This window comes from Coregonus clupeaformis, unplaced genomic scaffold, assembly GCF_020615455.1.
Source record: "Coregonus clupeaformis isolate EN_2021a unplaced genomic scaffold, ASM2061545v1 scaf1195, whole genome shotgun sequence".
NCBI classification, from domain to species: Eukaryota; Metazoa; Chordata; class Actinopteri; order Salmoniformes; family Salmonidae; genus Coregonus; species Coregonus clupeaformis.
In genome coordinates this window covers 106,686-131,402 of record NW_025534649.1, presented here as the reverse complement: position 1 = coordinate 131,402, position 24,717 = coordinate 106,686, and the positions used below count along the sequence as shown (strand labels likewise).

Sequence of the window (24,717 nt, the reverse complement as noted above, 5' to 3'; positions counted from 1 at the left end):
TGAAATGGAAGAAGGAACATTACTTTCAAAAATGAAAACCTTCATTCAGATTCATGTGCTATGGGTGTTTGTTGCTTTGGAGATTGACATTTGAGGGCACTTTTAATAGCAGTGCAAATACAGTTGAAGTCGGAAGTTTACATACACCTTAGCCTAATACATTTAAACTCAGTTTTTCACAATTACTGACATTTAATCCTAGTAAAAATGCCCTGTCTTAGGTCAGTTAGGATCACCACTTTATTTTAAGAATGTGAAATGTCAGAATAATAGTAGAGAGAATGATTTATTTCAGTTTTATTTCTTTCATCACATTCCCAGTGGGTCAGAAGTTTACATACACTCAATTAGTATTTGGTAGCATTGCCTTTAAATTGTTTAACTTGGGTCAAACGTTTCGCGTAGTCTTCCACAAGCTTCCCACAATAAGTTGGGTGAATTTTGGCCCATTCCTCCTGACAGAGCAGGTGTAACTGAGTCAGGTTTGTAGGCCTCCTTGCTCGCACATTCTTTTTCAGTTCTGCCCACAAATTTTCTATAGGATTGAGGTCAGGGCTCTGTGATGGCCACTCCAATACCTTGACTTTGTTGTCCTTAAGGCATTTTGCCACAACTTTGGAAGTATGCTTGGGGTCATTGTCCATTTGGAAGACCCATTTGTGACCAAGCCTTAACTTCCTGACTGATGTCTTGAGATGTTGCTTCAATATATCCACATAATTTTCCTCCCTCATGATGCCATCTATTTTGTGAAGTGCACCAGTCCCTCCTGCAGCAAAGCACCCCCACAGCATGATGCTGCCACCCCGTGCTTCACGGTTGGGATGGTGTTCTTCGGCTTGCAAGCACCCCCCTTTTTCCTCCAAACATAACGATGGTCATTATGGCCAAACAGTTCTATTTTTGTTTCATCAGACCAGAGGACATTTCTCCAAAAAGTCCCCATGTGCAGTTGCAAACCGTAGTCTGGCTTTTTTATGGCGGTTTTGGAGCAGTGGCTTCTTCCTTGCTGAGCGGCCTTTCAGGTTATGAAGATATAGGATTCGTTTTACTGTGGATATAGATACTTTTGTACCTGTTTCCTACAGCATCTTCACAAGGTCCTTTGCTGTTGTTCTGGGATTGATTTGCACTTTTCGCACCAAAGTACGTTCATCTCTAGGAGACAGAACGCGTCTCTTTCCTGAGCGGTATGACGGCTGCGTGGTCCCATGGTGTTTATACTTGCGTACTATTGTTTGTACAGATGAATGTGGTACCTTCAGGCATTTGGAAATTGCTCCCAAGGATGAACCAGACTTGTGGAGGTCTACAATTATTTTTCTGAAGTCTTGGCTGATTTCTTTTGATTTTCCCATGATGTCAAGCAAAGAGGCACTGAGTTTGAAGGTAGGCCTTGAAATACATCCACAGGTACACCTCCAATTGACTCAAATGATGTCAATTAGCCTATCAGAAGCTTCTAAAGCCATGACATCATTTTCTGGAATATTTCAAGCTGTTTAAAGACACAGTCAACTTAGTGTATGTAAACTTCTGACCCACTGGAATTGTGATACATTGAATTATAAGTGAAATAATCTGTCTGTAAACAATTGTTGGGAAAATTACTATGGTCATGCACAAAGTAGATGTCCTAACCGACTTGCCAAAACTATAGATTGTTAATAAGAAATGTGTGTAGTGGTTGAAAAACAAGTTTTAATGACTCCAACATAAATGTATGTAAACTTCCAACTTCAACTGTACTTCCATTACTTTAGTGCAAATACTTAAATGACACAGAGAGAGAGAGAGAGAGAGAGAGAGAGAGAGAGAGAGAGAGAGAGAGAGAGAGAGAGAGAGAGAGAAAGCGAGAGAGGAGAGAGAGAGACTCACTCTTGACAGTGACAGAGGCCTTGCTGGTAGTTGAGCTATGGGTGTTTGTTGCCACAGCGCTGTACTCAGCAGTATCACTCACCACACACCTAAAGTGAAGGAAATTAGATATTAGTATATTATGATTTCATAGCTCAAATAAATGGTACATGTGTATTGTGTTGTTCATTATCACTGTTTATACAACGGGTGGGTCTAATCCTGAATGCTGATTGGTTAAACACTGTTAATGTCATAGGGATTTATTGGCATTGTGTTAAATGACCTCAGGACTGTGTAACATCCAAGAAATGTATTTTGTTCAAAACATCCTCCCCTTCACCTTCATGCCTTTTAAAGGACGACTTTTAATCCCAGTCAAATGTTTGACGACATTAATGTGTAGAAGGAGACATTGCGTTTTAGAAAGTGATCTCATGGCTTGAGAGCGCCATCGAACAGAAGGCGACGTTCTGAAGCGGCAGAAGGCGTTAAGAAGGCGGCACATCGTAAGGAGAGACATTCCGAAGGAGAAACCGAGGGTGAGAATAGAAGAGGAGAAATGTGACCTTCCCCCCTGGAAGTACTATTTTAAAGACGATCCTTTTTCCATTTTCCCAGCTGGGGTGATATGGATCTCAGGCTGTTTCTTTCCACTCTCACTCTCTTTCTCTTCAAATATTATCAAAGAAAACGTATTGATTAAGGGTGGAAAAGAAAGACGTTTGAAAGAGAGCGTGTTGGGGCGGAGGAGTGGGGAAGGGCTAACTTAAACGGCGTTCTCCTTTTTGACCCAGTAACGTAATGACGTCGCAGAAGAGATTCAGTGCAGAGAGCGAGAGGGGGGAGGAGGAATGAATGGATCGAATGACACGGAGGTCAGCACTTCGGTATGAACAGCTGAGGCGTCTTGAAGATGAGAGCCGGGAGGGCCAGTGACATGCAGGCTGTCTTTAGAGGCGGAGCTGGCTTTAGACTAAATAGGAAATGCAACAACCCCCTCCTCCCTTCAGTTTCACTGGGGTGCCATTCACTTTCACTGGCAACAGGGAACAGCCAAGGGGGGACAATGGGTACTGCCTGACAACAAGTGGAAAAACAACACCTGTTCATAGAGTAGAACAAGGCAAGTGACAATTTCATTTGACGTCAGTAAGTTCAAGAAATGAAACACAATTTGATGTATGTTATAATGATTTTAAAAACTACAGTATGTGAGTTGAATTTCGGTCCTTAATCAAGTTGAAATGAACCCGAACTTGACCTTGGTCAAATTAAACCAATTAACATGAAAAGAGACAGCGAAATAGAGTGAGGTACAGTACCTGCTAATAATCAGACTGTGTACTCCATACTTGCTCTCAATCTTGTACTTTCCTGGGGCACTCAGTGGGTCAACAGGTTTCCCTCCCTTATACCTGAAAATACAAGGCATCAAGTTAGTAAGTGGGTTCTTTTACACCGTAGTATTGATGGAATTGTCTATACTGACGTGTTTTTAATACATCTGCTATGTGACATATAACTAATATGGCATAATATTGACATAACTAATATGTTAGTATATTTGACATTAATTCAATGGTTAAACGTCACTATTTTGACAAATTCTAATGAGATCGTGTTGACAGTAAACATAAACAAAATATGTAGCCTAAATATCTGTGAAGTCCCTCCAAAAAAAGACTGAAATGTGCAGAGACATTTCTAGCATTATACAAGACCAAGGTGCTGGCTGTTAAAGCAGAGACTGTGTAATTGGTGCTAATGTGATCATTAACATGGTGCTAATGAAACCAATAAAGTGAGGAAACCTCACTAAAGAGCTACGTCTCCAATAGACACCATAATGGAGGATAGTCACTCATATGAGGCCTACGTCTCCTTGATCGAATAGTATTGTTGATGACCAGCCAAGTACTGTCCCAGAGGACAAATCTGGTTGATATGATGTCATTATAACCAGTTTACAACCACAACTGCAGGTAAATGCTAATTAAAAGCATTCTAATCCATCATAGGTAAATGTCGCTAAATTGGCTGTAATTAGTTGCTAATTTGTTGGTAAAACATGTCACATCTCAAAGACTGCATGGCTAATCATAGTAGTTACTAGATGCATACACAATATGTAAACTAATACATAATGAAGTACAACAGTAGTCCAATAAGAGGTAAGCGCTCCTAACCATTTGACAATAGGCCTGGGGTGACCGCCTACAGTGCAGAACAGCTTGACAGGAGTCTTCTCCCACACGGTGTGGGGCCTCAGAGCCACCAGGAAGTCAGGGGCTTTGTCCGTCTCTGTACTCAACGTCACCTTCTTGTGCATCATCTCCTGCACCTGAGGAGAGGCGGCATAGGTTGCATTAGCAAATGAGGGGGAACCTTTCCTCCAGCAGTGATAAGGTTAGTACAGGTAGAAATAGGATATCATATAAACTATAGACAACAAGCTATCAAATATTACATATCTGTTTAACTGGGGTATTTGCAAATCACAGGGTTAGCAGCACTGTACATAACATGATCCTTCCACAATCCAGTGTATTACCTCTCTCTTAATCGCAATATTCTCCACTTGGGTCTTCGTGGCCACTCTCATCCTGTGGAGCTCCTTCTGAATTGAAGCCAGTCCCTTCCCCAACATGACTAGACACTCGCTGGTACTCCTCTATCTCATCGGCGCTCCTACACACATATTCCACAGCAGGAAAGATAAGAATTGATATACCGAGCACAATATACAGTGCTGTGTTTTATTAAAAACAACAGACGAACACGTCAATATATTGTCCAGTATTAGGTCAGATAGGTCCGTTACTAACATCTAATCAACACATCCTGTATAACAGGGTTCCACAACTTGCGGATTGTTTCTGACTGTGGTTCATATTCCCTTACACCTAAAACAGCATGACATAACGGCCCTGTCCAGAAACAACCCCTAGCCCCTTCCCCTAGGCACTTCATGTAGACCTGAAATAATTTAATCAGTAGTTAATTCAGTAGTTCAATCTTAGCTGGGTGGAGATTTTGCCATCTTGCTTACACCTATCCAATCCTTTCAGATCTACACAAGTGTCTAGGGGTAAGGGCTAGGGGTTGTTTCTGTACTGGACAAATGTAGCTGGGAGACACTGTCCTATTGGACCCACCTCTGCCTGAACGCCGGCACTGTATCAGGCTGGTTCAGCCATAGCCTCTGTGTCGTGGTTGTGCTGCACCTGGTTCACTGACCTAGAGCTTGATTTCCCTGTGGAGAGAGAGCGGTCGTTAGAGTCACTAGAACAGGAAGATAAACAAACACTTAGTACTGTGATTTTAAAATGTGAAAAACTATTGCAGAATATATTTCATATAAAAAAACAAAAGGGATATAAAAGATAATAAAGCAATTAATTAAGTGGTTTTCACCTAGATAGTGAGATCATTGGTATTGGACAAAAGTTCAAGGGAAACTCTACCACTTTTCAAGCTCATTTTCAATATCTCCAGCACAATACCAGTGTCAACCTATGTGAAAATGGCGCATTTCTACGTTTTGTAGAAAAATATATAAAGTTAAAAATGTCTACCCGATGATATCATCAAACGTTAAACCTTTAAAAACAGTGATTTTCAAACACTATGAGATTCGTGGTGACGTGGGGAGAAAGAAAATACCCTCCTTGGGCTAGAAACTCGTTGCAGGTTTAGAAAATCCGCATTTTTACTTTAAATCCTACCCTGTGATGTCACAGAGAAACCATTGTTTTTTGTACCTTTCTTCTTATCTTTTTAACCACAGATCATAGAAATGTGCTGTTTTCACATATATGGACACTGGTTTCGTGCTGTAAATGATGAACAGGAGATTGAAAAAGTTGCAGAATTACCCGTTAATTTCGTATCATATAACTAGTAAAGAGTCCAGAAACTGGATTGTTTTTTCTTGATGGGTTGGGGTCTAGAACATGGTTCAGCATATGTTTCAGGCACAGTGAAGCAGTGGCATGCACACTAGTCTATTACATAAGACATGGGTTGCATAACAACATCAACGTCACGACCTGCTATGACCCGGTCAATAGGTCCCAACACTGCTTCTGCTTTGCAGCGTGACAAATTCTGAGTTTGAGGGGATTCATTGGGTACAGTTCCATTTGCCCACACCCCCACTTCAGCTCACCACAGACTCCTATAACATTGGAATTGCAGTTTGAAATCCAGCGGATGGCGTAACCACCAAAGGGTTGTGGTGGTCTGAGCTTTAGGATGCAGTGCTACTAAGGAGCGTTAAAGCAACATCTAGTGGGCTGTTATGCATCCCGACCCTAAAACAAGGCAAAATCCATTGCCACCGCGCCATAGCATCAGCATGGGGGTGGGGAACATTTGAAGTGGAGAATCATCTCTTGTCCACTCCACTTCCCCCAGCACTATGTACATCCATACTATTGTACTCCAGCCTACTATTGCAAAAAAACTGCATTCTATAGTGCTGCAGGTGAGCAGTAACACTAATCCCTCACCTGAGGACTGCCCCTTGACAACATGCTTAGTAGTGTGTGAGCTGTGATGGCTGACGTGGCTCACATGCTTCTTCTGATTAAAATGCATGACTTTGGTAGCCATGGCTGGAACACTTCAAAAGAAACCTGGCTCAATACCAGGTAGGAGAGGGAGGAGGGAGGTAAAGGAAATGGATTTGTTTTACTTCACATGCAACTGGACATTGGAGATTGTTTGCTGTGTTAATGGGGTTTTGCAACATTAACATCAATGTTTTTTTGCATTATCAGACAGAATAATGACTTCCCCTTAAGTGCTTTCACGCTGCTATTGTCTACTATAGTTGTCAACTATTCACGGTTTATGAGAATTCTGCAAAGCCTTATCCTATCCATGTAGAAGGCAATTCAGGACATGAATATTCCCTGTTATTATCAACTTTTCATATAATTAATGACAACATAGCCTAACTGCAGTGTGCATACTTATAGGCACACAGGCTATCTCTGTCTTTGAAGGCCTTACAAAATGGCTGTCAAAGGACTGATATGCAATGGTTATTATTTCTTCATAAACTCCAAATACTTTACCAGAGAATTTATCTTTCACATTTCTGCCTTGCATACAAATTCCTATCATATTTATCCCCCAAATGACATGTTCAGGCATGACTTATGGTTTAACTAGGGGCCATTAATGTGGGCCTCCACAGCACTTTCATATCAACAGGGTCAGCCCCTCAAATGTTTCACCTTACAGCGAGCACAGCTCATCTATGAATAGCTGAAAGAAGTCTGAAGGCGAATGCACTGGAGAAAATATAGTCAAAAGCTACAGAAGAAAATTAGTAGCCCGCATCTTGGCTGAATGTAGGACAATACTCATTGGGAAATAAATTGGCCAGGTCATCAACATTCTAATCAATCAATATATCCATTATTCAACTGCCTCTCTAAATAAATAAATACTCAACTTTTTATGTACCCTCCCTTACAGTACACTATCCAGATTTCCAGGATGTGTCTTGGTGTCTACAATCATTAGTTAGGTAGCCTACATCATCTACTATGAACCAAAATGACGCACCCAACAAAATAGGGTCAGCGACCTCTTCATTCAAAGGCATGCCATTAGCGTACAGTGAAAGTATAACAGCCTACAGATAAATTCCAAAACAACCCCTTATCCCTCACTGGAGACAAATTATCTATCCACAAAACAACTCCAGACATGTAAATCTGTCAATCTCTTACCCTACATGTATGACAACATATATGACCATTATCAACGTTAATGTACTGGAAATATAAAGTTCCCCCCCTCAAATAAAAATGTCGGACTTATAACGACCCACTCAATTTAATTATGATAAATAACGAAACGCGACTCACCTGAGATTAAAACAGCGCAAGCGGTAGCATGACGAGCCTGATGCCGCTTGGGAGCCACTTGCTGATGGTAACAAAAATATTACCCTCTACTCAAGGAATGGCTTTCTACCACCCCATGTATGGATGCACTTATGACTATATATAGCATTTACCAACATTTTCTGACCCATTCAACACTTTCTGTCAAAGTTGACGAGGGCAGGTGGCTGTTGAAACGGTCAAACAATTAACACAAATATTTGCGTCAATTTGCGTCGATATTTGTTGCAGATTTTTCAACAGGTTATTTGTTGGATAGACTGTTTTTCCTTGCAAAAGATTCGTGAATTTTTATTTGTCAATAATGTAATAGGCATATAAAAATGTGTTTTAGCCTATTTTTTGTTTTCGATAAATGACAACAGAATGTATAAATCGAATGGAGAGCTCTCTTGAAGGTGATTTGCTCACTCCTACTTCAATTCGTTTGACCAATTTCCTTTAATTATTTTCTTCTCTACAAACTGACACTCTTAACTGTCATTATCTGCAACAGTAGTTGAATTTGACGTGATTTCTTTTTCCTGTGTGATATTAACACTGTTAAGCTTATGATACCTTTTTAGGGTTCTCAAGATTGCCTCCCACCCAGGTCCAAACACTTGCCAGCAGCTATTTTACCTTTGAGAGTTAAATTCAGAAACAGTGATACCCTCACCGCTTACAGTAAGTGGACTACTGTAGCCCTACAACTATTTTGATCGACATCTTTCTATTTTTAAAATGCTAAAATAAAATAGCTTGAATTACACCTCAGTATTAAAGACTTAGCAGATAAACTTCCAAGAAGCACCCACATGTGCAAAATCTACAGTCATTTTCAATATGGTGCGATTTTCATAAATGCTTTATAAACACAGGTGTTGCCAACTTTTGATAGATGTTAGTTAAAATCATAGTGCAGGTGCAGTGAATTATGGGACAAGCCTACTCCTGGGCTGAAAAGCATTGTCAAGGCAAATCTCCTTTGAAAGTGCTTTCTTAGTAAATTAATATACGTAATCTGGGTCTGCACATTGAACAATTACCCAGATCGTGATGTAAATCAACCTCAATACAATACATTGCAGATTAGAATGTTCCCTAAATATACAATGTCACGATTTGACACCTGAGCTGAGACCTGCATAGGAGAGACTTTGAATTTATCTGAAAAATGTTGGCTGTCATGATTTGAAACTAGAATCCTTAATCGTAACAATAACAAAGTGGTTGCCCCGCCTTTGTTTTGGCAAAAGCTGAGGGTTGGGCCTGGAGAAATGTAACCACTCAAATTCATAGACAGAGCTATGGATGCAAGGACTGACCATCCATGATATCAAAATAATAGTTTTAACCATGTTTTGAGGCTGTACAGTGTTTGTTTACATTTATGTTGTTTACAAACATTGCCATAAAATAAGCTAATATTTGGGGTTCTGATGGGGCACAACAGTTAATCAAAGCTCATCAGGCATATACACTGAGTATACCAAACATTAGGAACACCTTCCTAATACTGAGTTGACGCCAATGCATCCCACAGTTGTGTCAAGTTGGCTGGATGTCCTTTGGGTGGTGGACCATTCTTGATACACATAGAAAGCTTTTGAGCGTGCAAAAACTATCAGCGTTGCAGTTCTTGACACACTCAAAACCGGTGCACCTGTTAGCACCTATTACCACACCCAGTTCAAAGGCACTTACATTTGTTTGTCTTGCCCATTCACCCTCTGAATGGCATACATACACAATCCATGTCTCAATTGTCTCAAGGCTTAAAAATCATTTTGTAACCTGTCTCCCTCCCTTCATCTAAACTGATTGAAGTGGATTTTACAAGTGACATCAATAAGGGATAATAGCTTTCACCTGGATTCACTTGGTCGGGATATGTCATGAAAGAAAATGTTTAGTATGCTCAGTGTATAAGTTGTATTCTTGAAGAATCAATGGGTATATATAATTAATTTATAAGTCCAAAAATGTATTTAGCAACTAAGGATTCTAGCTTTAACTCACACTGCTAGAAATATGTGTATTAACATAATAACAATGATAACACAATTACTATTGCTTGTGGGAGCTATAAGCATCTTAGCACTACGCCCCTGATCTCAACAGCAGCCCTTTCAGCTGACCTTTGACCCGAGCCAGCGTGCCTTAGCCCTTAGCAGGGAGTGAAATCCAAATGGCTGAAGATCACACAGCCTCGGGGTAGTAGAAACATTGGTTTGAGGGATATAAAAAGGAGTGTCACCCCGTTGTTAAACCCTTTTGGCAGGTGGAACGCATCTTCGACTCATTTACCTTTAAACTTTGACCAAAAGTTGTTGAATTTTAAATAGGGTAGCCTAAGTTGACTGAAATCCATCTGTAAGGTTCAGTGCATTAAGGTATATATTTGTTTTATATATCTGTCTGGGTATTGATCGTTGATCTTCTGGGAACAGATGTGTCTAACAGGTGATTAGTGAAGTACTTTCTCTAATGATCTTCAATAGAGACCCTGTAAAGTACTTTGAGACAGAAAGCCTTTAGCCTTGCTTAACTGCATCTTCTTCCTTTCTTAGAGGAAATGAGAGAGTTATTGGGCCAATACATCTCAGACACCCTCAGCTATGTCCACACAGTGGAGGAATTCTGTGACAGGCATTCAAGGTGGATCCTGCAGAGAAAGTTCGAACAATCCAAGATGAAGAACATCAAGGAAATGGCAGACAGAATCGACCTTAAATTCGGCCGAGTCTTGAATGCAGAAGACAAGACCAAGGCATTAGGAGAGTTCACAAGGACTATCTTACCCAGGTGACTGCAAACCGTGAGGCTTAAGGAGCTGGAGAAGGAGCTGGAAGCTGTACTGAAGGACACTCTCAAGGGGCTGGAGGAGCTGGACTGCTTCATGGACGCTGTGAGAGGCTGGTGGTCACCTCTCTGTTTGTATTTGCGGATGAAAACCGGTTGTGTCCTCTGCCTCAGGGGAGGAAAACAAGCAAGAGTCCAAGCTGTCATCACCTCTGCTAGAATGGCTTGTCCTCTCCTCATCCACTTTAAGAGGGATGCTTCGCCTTCTTTCCCCCATGCCTCCTCAATGTGGAGGTGCTGTATGTGTACCTGGAAAATTACATACACATCACTGAACAGCTGTGTGACATAATGGGATTGGGAAAAATGTAAGTGGAAATCAGTTTAAATGATTTAACACAATAATCAAATCAAATGATCTATCCTTTTATTAAATCTTTTTCAGTATGGTTTCGGACATACAAGTAAGATAATTTATATTATTATGTAACATTAGCAACCTCTGCTGTTGCTGAAAATGCTTTATAAATAGTTTTTGATTATCATTATTAGAAAAACATTCAGCAGAGAGAAGAATGACTACTTGATGATTGACACCAGCACTGAACTGAATGAAACGCTCCATGCAGACCATGTTTAACCATTTGCGTCATTTGAGTGATATCAGGTAAACCTTTCCTGTTTCGGTTTTATGTTACATTTTCAAATACTAGCTCACTAACATTCGTCGATTCCAGCTACATGTTTCAATGTCTCTGATGAAAAAGTGGAATATGTTTCTCCTGCTAGGATGGACCAGCACCTCAGACTGGACGTTCCTGTTCCAGGAGTCTGCCCTGCGTTTCATTGGTCTGTTCAGTCAGCGCCACTCCAGAATGCTGGACTTTCTAAAAGAGCTGGAAGAGAGCTGGCAAACTAGACAAGATGAAGAAAGGGGGTTATATCTCCAGTGTGGTAGGCGGTGCAGTGGGGGCGACAGCAGGTGCTCTTGACCATTGCAGGCCTTTGTCTTGCCCCTGTTACTGCTGGGCTGTCACTGGGGCTCACCATCGCGGATTGGAATGGGTGTGACCAGTGGGGTCAACAGTCTAACCACCGGTGTAACAAAGGTGGCATTTAAAAGCTACCAAAACAAGAAAGCCAATACAATCTTTCAATGTTTCATGGGGGACATGCAAAGACTCCATGGTAGTCTGGAGAAGGTGGCCAGCAACATTTGCCCTTTGGAGCGAAGGTAGTGGCATTAGTGGTTGGGAAGAATATAGGCCAAAGGTGGTGCGAGTTTAGGAAAGAAGATCAATGCCATAGTAAAAAATACCTCTGCAATAGAGGCCTTAATGGGAAAGGGCGTGGTCATGGGTGCAGGCAAGGTGGGACTCCAAGAGGGCAAAACATTTGCTGCAGATTTACCGGACATTGCGATGTTGGCCCAAGGCACTCACTCGCCCTCTCTAGGACATTAAGGCGATGCGCCGTGGCCTCAAATGCACTATTCATTGGCCTGGACATCATCACTATCTGTAAAGACAGCGTCAGCCTCGCCAAAGGCAGCAAGAGCAAGAGATCCCAGCTCATCCGAGCCAGAGCAGCACTGTGGCGCACAGAGATGGACTCATGTCAGAGGATCCACGACTCACTGTGCCGAGGCATCTGGAGGTTCAGAAAGAGTCAGAGAATCCTGGAGAAACCATTTTACCTTGTGAAGGAGTTAGAAAGTCTAGAGCTGCTTGTGGAGATGGGAACTATTGGACAGCCTGAGGATGATATAGAACATCTGGTGCAGCCTATGGAGGAGATGAGACTCCTGGAGCAGCCTATGGAGGAGATGAGACTCCTGGGGCAGCCTATGGAGGAGATGAGACTCCTGGGGCAGTCTATGGAGGAGATGAGACTCCTGGGGCAGCCTATGGAGGAGATGAGACTCCTGGAGCAGCCTATGGAGGAGATGAGACTTCTGGGGCAGCCTATGGAGGTGAGACTCCTGGGGCAGCCTATGGAGGAGATGAGACTCCTGGGGCAGCCTATGGAGGAGATGAGACTCCTGGGGCAGCTATGGAGGAGATGAGACTCCTGGGGCAGCCTATGGAGGAGACGAGACTCCTGGGGCAGCCTATGGAGGAGATAGAAAAAGGTACAAAATGAGTTAAAATGATTTGCCCTAAAACATGTCACATACTGTACACAGCATATGTTGAATGATATTAGTTGTGTGCATGTATTAGCAAAAACACTCAAGCTCTACTAAGTCTTTGAATTTCACCAAGCTAGCAATGCCATTGATTAATTTGCTGCGTAATTGGTTAATTAATTGCATTTCCATAAAAAATCCCTTTCTCTAGGTTTTTGAGACCGGATGTGGCATTCGGGCATGGTGTTGTTGCTGTTACTGTTAGGATATGTATGGGCTGAGAAGATTTATATGTAGAAATTGAGAAAATCAGCCAAGACACCTGCCGTTTGGACTGCATTGATTCCTGTGCATCACTCCCTGTACGACTTCATTGCTTAACATGTAGATTTGAAATGATTACTGTGTATGTTTTTTTTTAGGAATAGAAGAGAAGACATTTTTGTATGAAATGTATTTAAGATTACCTAAATGCCTATTAAAAACCACCCCTTTATCCGGGCGGTGTTCATGTTGTAGAATAGTCAGATCTAAATATTCTAAATGTACTATATAGAACAAACCTGCCTCTCTGACATGTAAAATAAATAATCACTATCTTTCTGCTACATTACTAGTTGTACCAACTGAGCGTAGCTGTTCTATGTCAGATTCTAGAACTTGTCATTGATGTAATAGCAATTCCAGAGTTTCATCCACATTACACTGTTGAGAAAATCTAATAGGCCTACATAGTTATTTCAGCATGGTTATTCTACTTCTGCATTGTATAGGCATTTACTGCCCTCTAATGTATTTTACTCATGTGACATGTCTTGCTTGTTTTGATAAGATATGTGCAGATAAAAGTGCATTATTTTATACTTTAGCTATGTTTAAATATCCATACAGAGTTCAAGTCAGAATCCAGAGATTTTCCGAAACAGTGATATCCTCACCGCTTACAGTAGACTACTGTATCTCTACAACTCTCTTCATTCACAACTTTCTAATTTTGAAAAACACTAAAATAGCTGGAATAGACCTGCTATGATTTAGTAGATTAACTTGTGCAGAAATCTATTAACTAGATTGATATTTTCAATATGGTGTCATTTTCATAGCCTAAGTGCTTTGTGACAAGGATCGATGAGTTGTGCGTTCCCAAGATGCCGTTCTCTGCACACCACTGCGCTGTTATTTGCCTGTTTGTGGCCAGCCTGTTAGCTTGCATGATTCTTGCCATTCTCCCTTCGCGCCTCTAATCAACAAGCTGTTTCCAACAGGACTGCCCGTTGACTGGATGTTTTTGTTTGTCCGCTCATTCTCAGTAAACCCTAGACACTGTCATACACATCTCTGAACAGCTGTGTGAGATAATGGGATTGGGAAAACTTAAGTGGAAATCAGTTTAAATTACTTACCACAATATTCAAATCAAATCAAAATACTTCAGTATGACATCATATACATTTTTGCTAAAATCTATTTGTTCTCAGTATAGTTTCACACAAAATCTATTTTAGTATAGTATTATCAAATGTATTACCTCATATAAAAAAATTTAAGTGCTCTGAAAGAGATTGAACCATGTTACATTTATGGGCCCTCTGTTGTTGCTGAAAAGCACTTTATAAATAATACTTTTTGTGTCTAATTATCATTAGAAAATCATTTTGTGGAGAAGTCTGACAAAATCATTGACATCAGCACTGACATGAATGCAAAATCCATGCAGACCATGTTTGACCATTTGAGCCATTTAAGTGATATCAGGTAAATCTCTGTTTAAGTTCTATACGTCTAGGTTCGGGTCTTGATATTCCCAGTGTGGTAGGCAGTGCAGTGGGGGGTGACAGGAGGGCTCTGACCATAGCAGGCCTTTGTCTTGGCCCCGTTACTGCTGGGCTGTCACTGGGGCTCACCATCGCAGGGATTGGAATGGGTGTGACCAGTGGGGTCAACGGTCTAACCACCGGTGCCACAGAGATAATGTTTAACATATACCACAGCAAGGAAGCCAATACAGTCTTTCAACATTTCATAAAGGACATGCAAATCTCCAGGGAGTCTGGAGAAGGAGGCAAGCAGAATTGTTTCTGTTGTGGGGCATAACATGGCGGCATTAGTGGTTGGGGCGATTATGGGCAAAGGTGGCATGAGTTTAGGAAAGAAGATCAACGACATAAGGGCCTTAATGGGAAAAGGCAGAAAGAGTCAGAGAATCCTGGAGAAACCATTTTACCTGTGAGGGAGATAGAGACCCTGGAGCCGCCTGTGGAGAAGATGGGACTCCTGGAGCCGCCTGTAAAGGAGACAGAAAAAGGTATAAAACTCAAGTGAAATGCTTTTGCCCTCAAACTGCCACTTATATAGGGTGTCAAAAAGGCCTTTGAGCGGACCAGCGTAATGACAATAATGACAATGGACTTACATGTATACAGTCTCTTCACTCTGTCCAGCTCACTAACAATCACAGAAACAAAAGCTAGACAGTCAGGGAGCATCGACAAGTCCAAAAACATAGGACTATTGCAGTGTGGCCCTCAGACTTCGTTAAAGACTCAATGTGGCCCACGGGGAAAAATTAGTTTTTCAACCCTGCTATACAGCAATGTTAAGTAATATTATTTGCGTGCATTAACAAAAAACCTAGTTCCACTAAGTCTTACTTTCACCAAACTGACATTGCCATTGGTTAATTTATCGCTTTCCTCCAAAAATGTCTCTAGGTTTTTGTGGCTGGATATGAGCACGGTGATGCGGTTGCTGTTAGCATGTGAAATTGAGAAAATGAAGCCTGGAAACCGGCCTCTTCAACCAGAGTTTCTCCTGTGCATTGCTTATCCTTGTTTTTTCTTTGTGTGGATTTTAAAATGACTGTGGATTGGTTTATAAAATGGATAATTATTATGATAAGAAGTTACTCAGATTTATGAATTGAAGAGAACTACATTGTTATCAATATGCATTTAAGATAATTACAACTACACTCAAACTGCCCTTTTATGGGCTGTGTTCACCAGGGCACAACGTTGTGGAACATTCAGATAGAAACATAGTATGTAGAACAAACATGCGTCTCTGACATGTAGAATATGGAATCACTATCTACAGTGCCTTCAGAATGTATTCATTACATTTACAGTTTAGTCATTTAGCAGACGCTCTTATCCAGAAGCGACTTACAGTTAGTGAGTGCATACATTATTATTTTTTATTTTTTATACTGGCCCCGGTGGAAACGAACCCACAACCCTGGCGTTTCCAAAACGCCATGCTCCCACATCCCTGCCGCCATTCCCTCCCCTACCCTGGACGACACTGGGCCAATTGTGCGCCGCCCCATGGGTCTCCTGGTCGTGACGGCTTCCGAGCAGAGCCTGGATTCGAACCAGGATCTCTAGTGGCACAGCTAGCACTGCGATGCAGTGCCTTGAACCACTGCGCCACATTTACAGCCTGAATTCAAAATGGATAGATCTGTTTCTCACCCATCTACACACAATACCCCATAATGACAAAGTGAAAACATGTTTTTAGAAATGTTTGCAAATGTATTGAAAATGTAATACAGAAGTCTCTCCTTTACATAAGTATTCACACCCCTTTGTTATGACAGTCCAAATTGAGCTCAGGTGCATCCAATTTGCTTTGATCATCCTTGAGATATCACTACTACTTGATTGGACTCCACCTGTCTAGAAAGAAACACACCTGTCTATATGGTCCCACAGTTGACACTACATGTCAAAGCAGAAACTATTCCATGAAGTCCAAGGAACTGTCCGTAGATCGCCAAGATAGAATTGTGATGAGGCATATATCTGGGAAAGGGTTTAAAACAATTTCTTGAGTGTTGAAAGTTTCCAGGAACACAGTGGTCTCCATCATTGGGAAATTGAAAAAATATGGAACTACCCACTCTGCCTAGAACTGGCCGTCCAAATAAACTAAGCAACTGGGCAGAAGTACCTTGGTCAAGGAGGTGACCAAGAACCCAACGACCACTCTGACAGAACTACAGAGTTCCTTGGCTGAGATGGGAGAATCTACCAGAAGGACAACAGTCTCTACAGCACTTCACCAATCTGGGCTTTATGGGAGAGTGGCCATATGGAAGCCACTCCTGAGAAAAAGGCCCATTACAGCATGCCTGGAGTTTGAAAAAAGGCATGTGAAAGACTCATAAGGCAAAAGATTCTGTGGTCTGATGAGACAAAATGTTTACTATTTGGCCTGAATGCAAAGCGCTATGTCTGGAGAAAACCATGCACAGCTCATCACCCGTCTAACACCATCCCTACCGTGAAGCATGGTGGTGGCAGCATCATGCTATGGGGATGCTTTTCAGCGGCAGGGACTAGGAGACTGGTAAGGACAGAGGAAACAATGAAGGGAGCCAAATACAGACAAATCCTTGATGTGATCCTGCTTCAGATTGCAAACAACCTTAGACTGGGGCAAATATATGTTCCAACAGGACAATGACCCCAAGCATACAGCCAAAGCAATACTGGAATGGCTTCAGAACAAGAATGTGAAAGTCCTTGAGTGGCCCAGCGAAAGCCCAGACTTGAATCCCATCAAATCTTTGGAAAGACCTGAAGATTGCTGTTCACTGCTGCTCCCTACCTAACTTAACAGAGCTTGAGAAAATATGCAAGGAAGAATGGGAGAAAGTCCCAGAATCTAGATGTGCAAAGCGGACACAGACATACCCAAGATGACTCCAAAGCTGTAATCACTCCAAAGGTGCTACTACAAAGTATTGACTCAGGGGTGTGAATACTTATGAAAATGAGATATTTCTGTCCTACATTTTCAATAAAATGTGCAACAATTTCTAAAAACATGTTTTCACTTTGTCATTATGGGGAACTGTGTGTAGATGGGTGAGAAACAAATCTATTTAATCCATTTTGAATTCAGGCTGTAACACAACACAATGTGGAATAAGTCACGGTGTGTGAAGGCACTGTATCTGTAACAGTACTAGTTGTACCAACTGAATGTGGCTGTTCTAGGCCAGATTCTAGAACTTGTCACTGTACTCTAATGTTGATGTAGTGTAACAATTTGACTGTTTCAAAAGAGTTTAATCCACATTATATTGTTGATCAAATCAAATACACAGTAAATTCAGCATGGTAATTCCATGTCTGAATCTCCTGAATTATATTAGGTATGTACTGCCCTCTAGTGTCTTTTAGAATACTCACGTGATATGTCTTGCTGTTCTTGTGTTATTCATGGAAGTGAAGATATGTGCAGATAAAATTGCATTATTTTCTAGTTAAGTAATGTGTAAATATCCATACAGAGTTCAAGTGCATGATTATACAGTTTCTTTATAAAATAAATGTGAATACCGTATTTGTAATTGTCTCTTTGAGATTGGTTTTAATCCATTGCACACAGGAATGTGATGGTGTTGGCTAAAAAGAAACAAAGAACAGTATGAAGGCATTAACTCTGAATTTAGGTGTTCTCTGTTATCATGAAATTGTGTGTGTGTATGTGTGTGTGTGCGTGCCTGCGCCCGTGTGAGTGGCAGATTTTTTTACCCCTTCTTAGCTGGATTCCGGTGTCTTTTTGGTGGGCGCCAGCACACAGAGCACTTGTATGAGGAAGAAAGGAGATTATTGGAGCATAATAATATGATGAGCAGCAGGGAAGTTCACAGGTTTGAGGAGCCTCCACTTTGGGATGCTGCTATATTCAGTCCAGATCCTACTGGGTTTGACATTTGGATCAGTCTGAATACAAGGTTTGAGTCAATTCTATTACAACTCAATATATCTATATATTGGAAATGTGCCTATCATTCCAATTTGGATATCAAATGCACAGAATTACAGTCAACTCCAACATTTGTGGCACCCTTGATAATGATGAGCAAAAAGACTAAAATAAATAATACAAATACTGAGCTATATTGTATGTTTAAAAAAAGAGAGAAATCATATTTTATCCTAATACAATTGCTCAGAGAAATACATGTTTAACAAGTAATCCATTTTATTCTCAAAAAGATAGGTGTCAAAATTATTGGCACCCCTAAAGATTCTTTATAAATTTATCAAGGGTGCCAATAATTTTGGAGGTGACTGTAAATAGGACTAACCTATAGAATTGTAGGATCTGGCGTCTAATTGTAGATTTGGAGACCAAGTTCTGTCATTCTCCAACTTTGGCCCTTGGATTTTTCTTTGCCTCCCGAACCATCTTCCTCACTGTGTGGGAACAAGATACACTTGCGTCCAATACCAGGCAAGTGTAAAAAAAACTCCAAAGATAGGCGTCAAAATTATTGGTACCCTGTTTTCAATACTCCAGCACCCTTGCGAGGATAACGGCACTGAACCTTTTTCTAAAATGTTTTATGAGATTGGAGAAGACATTGGGAGGGATCCATACAGAATCTTCCCACATCCTTGATATCCTTCGGTCTGTGCTTATGGACTGCCCTCTTCAATTTAAACCACAGGTTTTCAATGGGGTTCAAGTCCGGAGACTGAGTTGGTCATTGCCCGTGTAGCTCAGTTGGTAGAGCATGGCGTTTCCAACGCCAGGGTTGTGGGTTCGATTCCCACAGGGGACCAGTATGAAAAGGTCTGCACTCACTAACTGTAAGTCGCTCTGGATAAGAGCATCTGCTAAATGACTAAAATGTAAATGTATTGCAACATTTTGATTTTATGGACAATTAACAATTTATTTGGGGATTTTGATATGTGCTTGGGGTTATTGTCTTGCTGGAAGATCCACTTGCTGCCAAGTGTCAGCCTCCCTGGCAGTGGCAACCAGGTTTTTGGCTAAAATGTCCTGGTACTTGGTAGAGTTCAGTGGAAGCAAAACAGTCCCATAACAAAGATCCACCACCATATATATTATATTTTTTCCATGTTTTTTTCCCACCTTTATTTAACCAGGTAAGCCAGTTGAGAACAAGTTCTCATTTACAACTGCGACCTGGCCAAGATAAAGCAAAGCAATGCGATAAAAACAACAACAACACAGAGTTACATATGGGATAAACAAAACGTACAGTCAAAAACACAATAGAAAATCTATATACAGTGTGTGCAAATGTAGTAAGTTATGGAGGTAAGGCAATAAATAGGCCATAGTGCAAAAAAATTACAATTTAGTATTAACCCTGGAGTGATAGATGTGCAGAAGAAGATGTGCAAATAGAGATACTGTGGTGCAAATGAGCAAAATAAATAACAATATGGGGATGAGGTAGTTAGGTGGGCTAATTACAGATGGGCTGTGTACAGGTGCAGTGATCGATAAGCTGCTCTGACAACTGATGCTTAAAGTTAGTGAGGGAGATAGGAGTCTCCAGCTTCAGAGATTTTTGCAGTTCGTTCCAGTCATTAGCAGCAGAGAACTGGAAGGAATGGCGCAAAGGAGGTGTTGGCTTTGGGGGGATGACCAGTGAGATATACCTGCTGGAGCGCATACTACGGGTGGGCATTGCTATGGTGACCAATGAGCTAAGATAAGGCAGGGATTTGCCTAGCAGTGATTTATAGATGACCTGGAGCCAGTGGGTTTGGCGACGAATATGTAGTGAGGGCCAGCCAACGAGAGCGTACAGGTCACAAAGGTGGGTAGTATATGGGGCTTTGGTGACAAAACGGATGGCACTGTGATAGACTACATCCAATTTGCTGAGTAGAGTGTTGGAGGTTATTTTGTAAATGACATCGCCAAAGTCAAGGATCGGTAGGATAGTCCGTTTTACGAGGGCATGTTTGGCAGCATGAGTGAAGGAGGCTTTGTTGCGAAATAGGAAGCCGATTCTAGATTTAACTTTGAATTGGAGATGCTTAATATGAGTCTGGAAGGAGAGTTTACGGTCTAACCAGACACCTAGGTATTTGTAGTTGTCCACATATTCTAAGTCAGACCTGCCGAGAGTAGTGATTCTAGTCGGGCAGGCAGCGTTCGATTGAAGAGCATGCATTTAGTTTTACTAGCATTTAAGAGCAGTTGGAGGCTACGGAAGGAGTGTTGTATGGCATTGAAGCTTGTTTGAAGGTTTGTTAACACAGTGTCCAATAAAGGGCCAGATGTATACAAAATGGCGTCGTCTGCGTAGAGGTGGATCTGAGAGTCACCAGCAGCAAGAGCGACATCATTGATATACACAGAGAATAGAGTCGGCCTGAAAATTGAACACTGTGGCACCCCATAGAGACTGCCAGAGGTCCAGTAGGTATGAGGTTATTTTATGCATATACATCCTTCTTTTGATGCAAAACCCACCACTGGTTTGCGTGACCAAAGAGCTCTATTTTCGTGTCATCTGACCATAGCACTGGTTGCAATCCAAGTGCCAAGGCCGTTTAGCAAACTCCAGCCATTTACATTTGTTTGTCGCTCTCAAAGTCATTTTCTGGCAACCCGTCCAAAGAGCCAATTGGCATGGAGGTGGCGTATAATTGTAGATTTGGAGACTTGGTGACTCTAAGATGTGACCAAGTTCTGTTATTCTCCAACTTTGGCCTTCTGGTCTTTCTTTGCCTCCCGAACATTCTCCCTCACTGTGCGTAGGGACAAGATACACTTGTATCCAATACCAGGCAAGTTTACCACTGTTCCAATTGTTGCCCTAATAGTCAACAACCATTTGTCTCTTTTCGTTTGTGAGTTCTTTGCCTTTTCCCATGGTGATGGATGACAAAGGGATTTTACATGCGTATCACCAGTCGGGGAGGTGCATATGCGACAGCCGAAAAGTCAGACACTAATGTGGTTTTCCAACAGTAAGTCTCAGATCAACATGGCAGTGTTGCAATTGTCTATAAAAGGTGTTCTTTATAAAGTCTGATTTTTTTTTATATCTAACTCCCATATAACACACTCACAAACTGAAATCATAATATATTATTATGTGTGTACACACTGTACAGTCAATTAGTGAGAGAGAGCCTCAAATATCACATTTATTTGTATACAGTGAGGGAAAAAAAGTATTTGATCCCCCTGCTGATTTTGGTACGTTTGCCCACTGACAAAGACATGATCAGTCTATCATTTTAATGGTAGGTTTATTTGAACAGTGAGAGACAGAATAACAACAAAAAATCCAGAAAAACGCATGTAAAAAATGTTATAAATTGATTTGCATTTTATTGAGGGAAATAAGTATTTGACCCCTCTGCAAAACATGACTTAGTACTTGGTGGCAAAACTCTTGTTGGCAATCACAGAGGTCAGACGTTTCTTGTAGTTGGCCACCAGGTTTGCACACATCTCAGGAGGGATTTTATCCCACTCCTCTTTGCAGATCTTCTCCAAGTCATTAAGGTTTAGAGCCTGACGTTTGGCAACTCGAACCTTCAGCTCCCTCCACAGATTTTCTATGGGATTAAGGTCTGGAGACTGGCTAGGCCACTCCAGGACCTTAATGTGCTTCTTCTTGAGCCACTCCTTTGTTGCCTTGGCCATGTGTTTTGGGTCATTGTCATGCTGGAATATCCATCCACGACCCATTTTCAATGCCCTGGCTGAGAGAATGAGGTTCTCACCCAAGATTTGACGGTACATGGCCCCGTCCATCGTCCCTTTGATGCAGTTAAGTTGTCCTGTCCCCTTAGCAGAAAAACACCCCCTTAGCATAATGTTTCCACCTCCATGTTTGACGGTGGGGATGGTGTTCTTGGGGTCATAGGCAGCATTCCTCCTCCTCCAAACACGGCGAGTTGAGTTGATGCCAAAGAGCTCGATTTTGGTCTCATCTGACCACAACACTTTCACCCACTTCTCCTCTGAATCATTCAGATGTTCATTGGCAAACTTCAGACAGCCCTGTATATGTGCTTTCTTGAGCAGGGGGACCTTGCGGGCGCTGCAGGATTTCAGTCCTTCACGGCGTAGTGTGTTACCAATTGTTTTCTTGGTGACTATGGTCCCAGCTGCCTTGAGATCATTGACAAGATCCTCCCGTGTAGTTCTGGGCTGATTCCTCAACGTTCTCATGATCATTGCAACTCCACAAGGTGAGATCTTGCATGGAGCCCCAGGCTGAGGAAGATTGACAGGTCTTTTGTGTTTCTTCCATTTGCGAATAATCGCACCAACTGTTGTAACCTTCTCACCAAGCTGCTTGGCGATGGTCTTGTAGCCCATTCCAGCCTTGTGTAGGTCTACAATCTTGTCCCTGACATCCTTGGAGAGCTCTTTGGTCTTGGCCATGGTGGAGAGTTTGGAATCTGATTGATTGATTGCTTCTGTGGACAGGTGTCTTTTATACAGGTAACAAGCTGAGATTAGGAGCACTCCCTTTAAGAGTGTGCTCCTAATCTCAGCTCGTTACCTGTATAAAAGACACCTGGGAGCCAGAAATCTTTCTGATTGAGAGGGGGTCAAATACCTATTTCCCTCATTAAAATACAAATAAATTTATAACATTTTTGACATGCATTTTTCTGGATTTCTTTGTTGTTATTCTGTCTCTCACTGTTCAAATAAACCTACCATTAAAATGATAGACTGATCATTTCTTTGTCAGTGGGAAAAAGTACAAAATCAGCAGGGGATCAAATACTTTTTTCCCTCACTGTATATCCATTGCACACATAAATCCTGGAAAAACTGGTTCCTGTTTCAATCATGTCTTTGGTCACATTGGCATGGGTAAAACAAAAACACCCTAATGATTTGTTGACAATAGTGCCTCCCACAATGCAAGCGAGAAGTGCAGAAACTTGCAGTCGAAACGTCATGAACTTTGATCACATGATTTTTGTAAAGTTCATGCAGTCAACATGTGGGTGTTAGGGACGTCACACTGCTTGCTTAGCGCAGTACCACTTCCTCCTGATTCGGCACACCCAGAGACTTGAACCCAGGACCTCTGCCTTGCTAGCACGTGACCGCACTCAAGTGTCTTACCAGTCTGCGCCACGCGAAAAGCTAGCTATTCGCTGGCGTATGTCACGATCGATCGGATACAGAGGACCAAGGCGAAGCGTGGAAGGCGAACATACTTTTATTTATTAGAATAATCACCCGAACAAAACAACAAATCGATACGTGACGTCCCTCGGTTCAAACACAAACCTACACTGGAACAAGATCCCACACCAAACAATGCCAAACGGCTACCTAAGTATGGCTCCCAATCAGAGACAACGAGCTACAGCCGTCTCCGATTGGGAGCCACCCTGGCCAACATAGAAATACTAAACTAGAACAAACCCCAATGAAAACTCACACCCTGGCTCAACATACTAGAGACCCCAGAGCCAGGGCGTGACAGTACCCCCCCCCAAAGGCGCGGACTCTGACCGCGCCAACCAAACACAACAGGGGAGGGGCCGGGTGGGCACTCCGCCTTGGCGGCGGATCCGGCTCCGGGCATGATCCCCACTCCCTCTCTAACCCCCCAAAGTACCCCTGGTCCGGTCTGGCCCTGCTGGCCGAAGCTGGACTGAACACTGGTGGAGCGGATTGCTCTAGCTCCGGTGTGGAGCAGCTGACCGGTGCCGGACCAGGCACCGGTGGAACAGGCACAGGCTGTGCCGGACTGACGACGCACACCCCTGGCTTGGTGGGGGGAGCAGGAACGGGCCGGACCGAGCTAACGAGCGCACCACTGGCTTGGTGCGGGGAGCAGGAACGGCCGGACCGGGCTGACGGAAACGCACCACTGGCTTGGTGCGGGGAGCAGGAACGGGCCGGACCGGGCTGACGAAACGCACCACTGACTTGGTGCGGGGAGCAGGAACGGGCCGGACCGGGCTGACGAAACGCACCACTGACTTGGTGCGGGGAGCAGGAATGGGCCGGACCGGGCTGACGACGCACACCACTGACTTGGTGCGGGGAGCAGGAACGAGCCGGACCGTACTGGGAACACACCCCACTGGCCCTACGCGGGGATCAGGAACAGGCCGGACCGGACTGGCAACACACCCCAGTACCTCTCGCCGTGCCTCTACATCCTCCTTCCCCCCTGGTGACCAGTGACTCCCGTAACCTGGCGGCCTCCTTTGTCAACCCGCTGAACCACTCTATCCCGGCCCC

The 24,717-nt window shown here is 42.5% G+C and overlaps 1 long non-coding RNA gene, 1 other non-coding gene and 2 pseudogenes across 2 annotated transcripts; 2 read left to right on the top strand and 2 right to left on the bottom strand.

Moving 5' to 3' along the window:
* LOC123486413 overlaps positions 1–6,474 on the bottom strand; it is a 30,259-nt pseudogene extending 23,785 nt beyond the window's left edge.
* A 3,864-nt stretch (positions 6,475–10,338) lies between these two features.
* Positions 10,339–11,803, top strand: LOC123486412 (annotated as a pseudogene).
* Positions 11,804–17,610: 5,807 nt separating this feature from the next.
* LOC123486415 lies at positions 17,611–18,905 on the bottom strand. The gene is made up of 3 exons (XR_006659377.1): positions 18,800–18,905; positions 18,240–18,292; positions 17,611–18,110 (listed from the first exon to the last, which is right to left on the bottom strand). It is a non-coding gene; the product is annotated as an uncharacterized LOC123486415 (long non-coding RNA).
* Positions 18,906–19,203: 298 nt separating this feature from the next.
* trnag-ucc lies at positions 19,204–19,276 on the top strand. Its single transcript has one exon. It is a non-coding gene; the product is annotated as a tRNA-Gly (tRNA).
* The last annotated feature ends 5,441 nt before the right edge of the window (positions 19,277–24,717 follow it).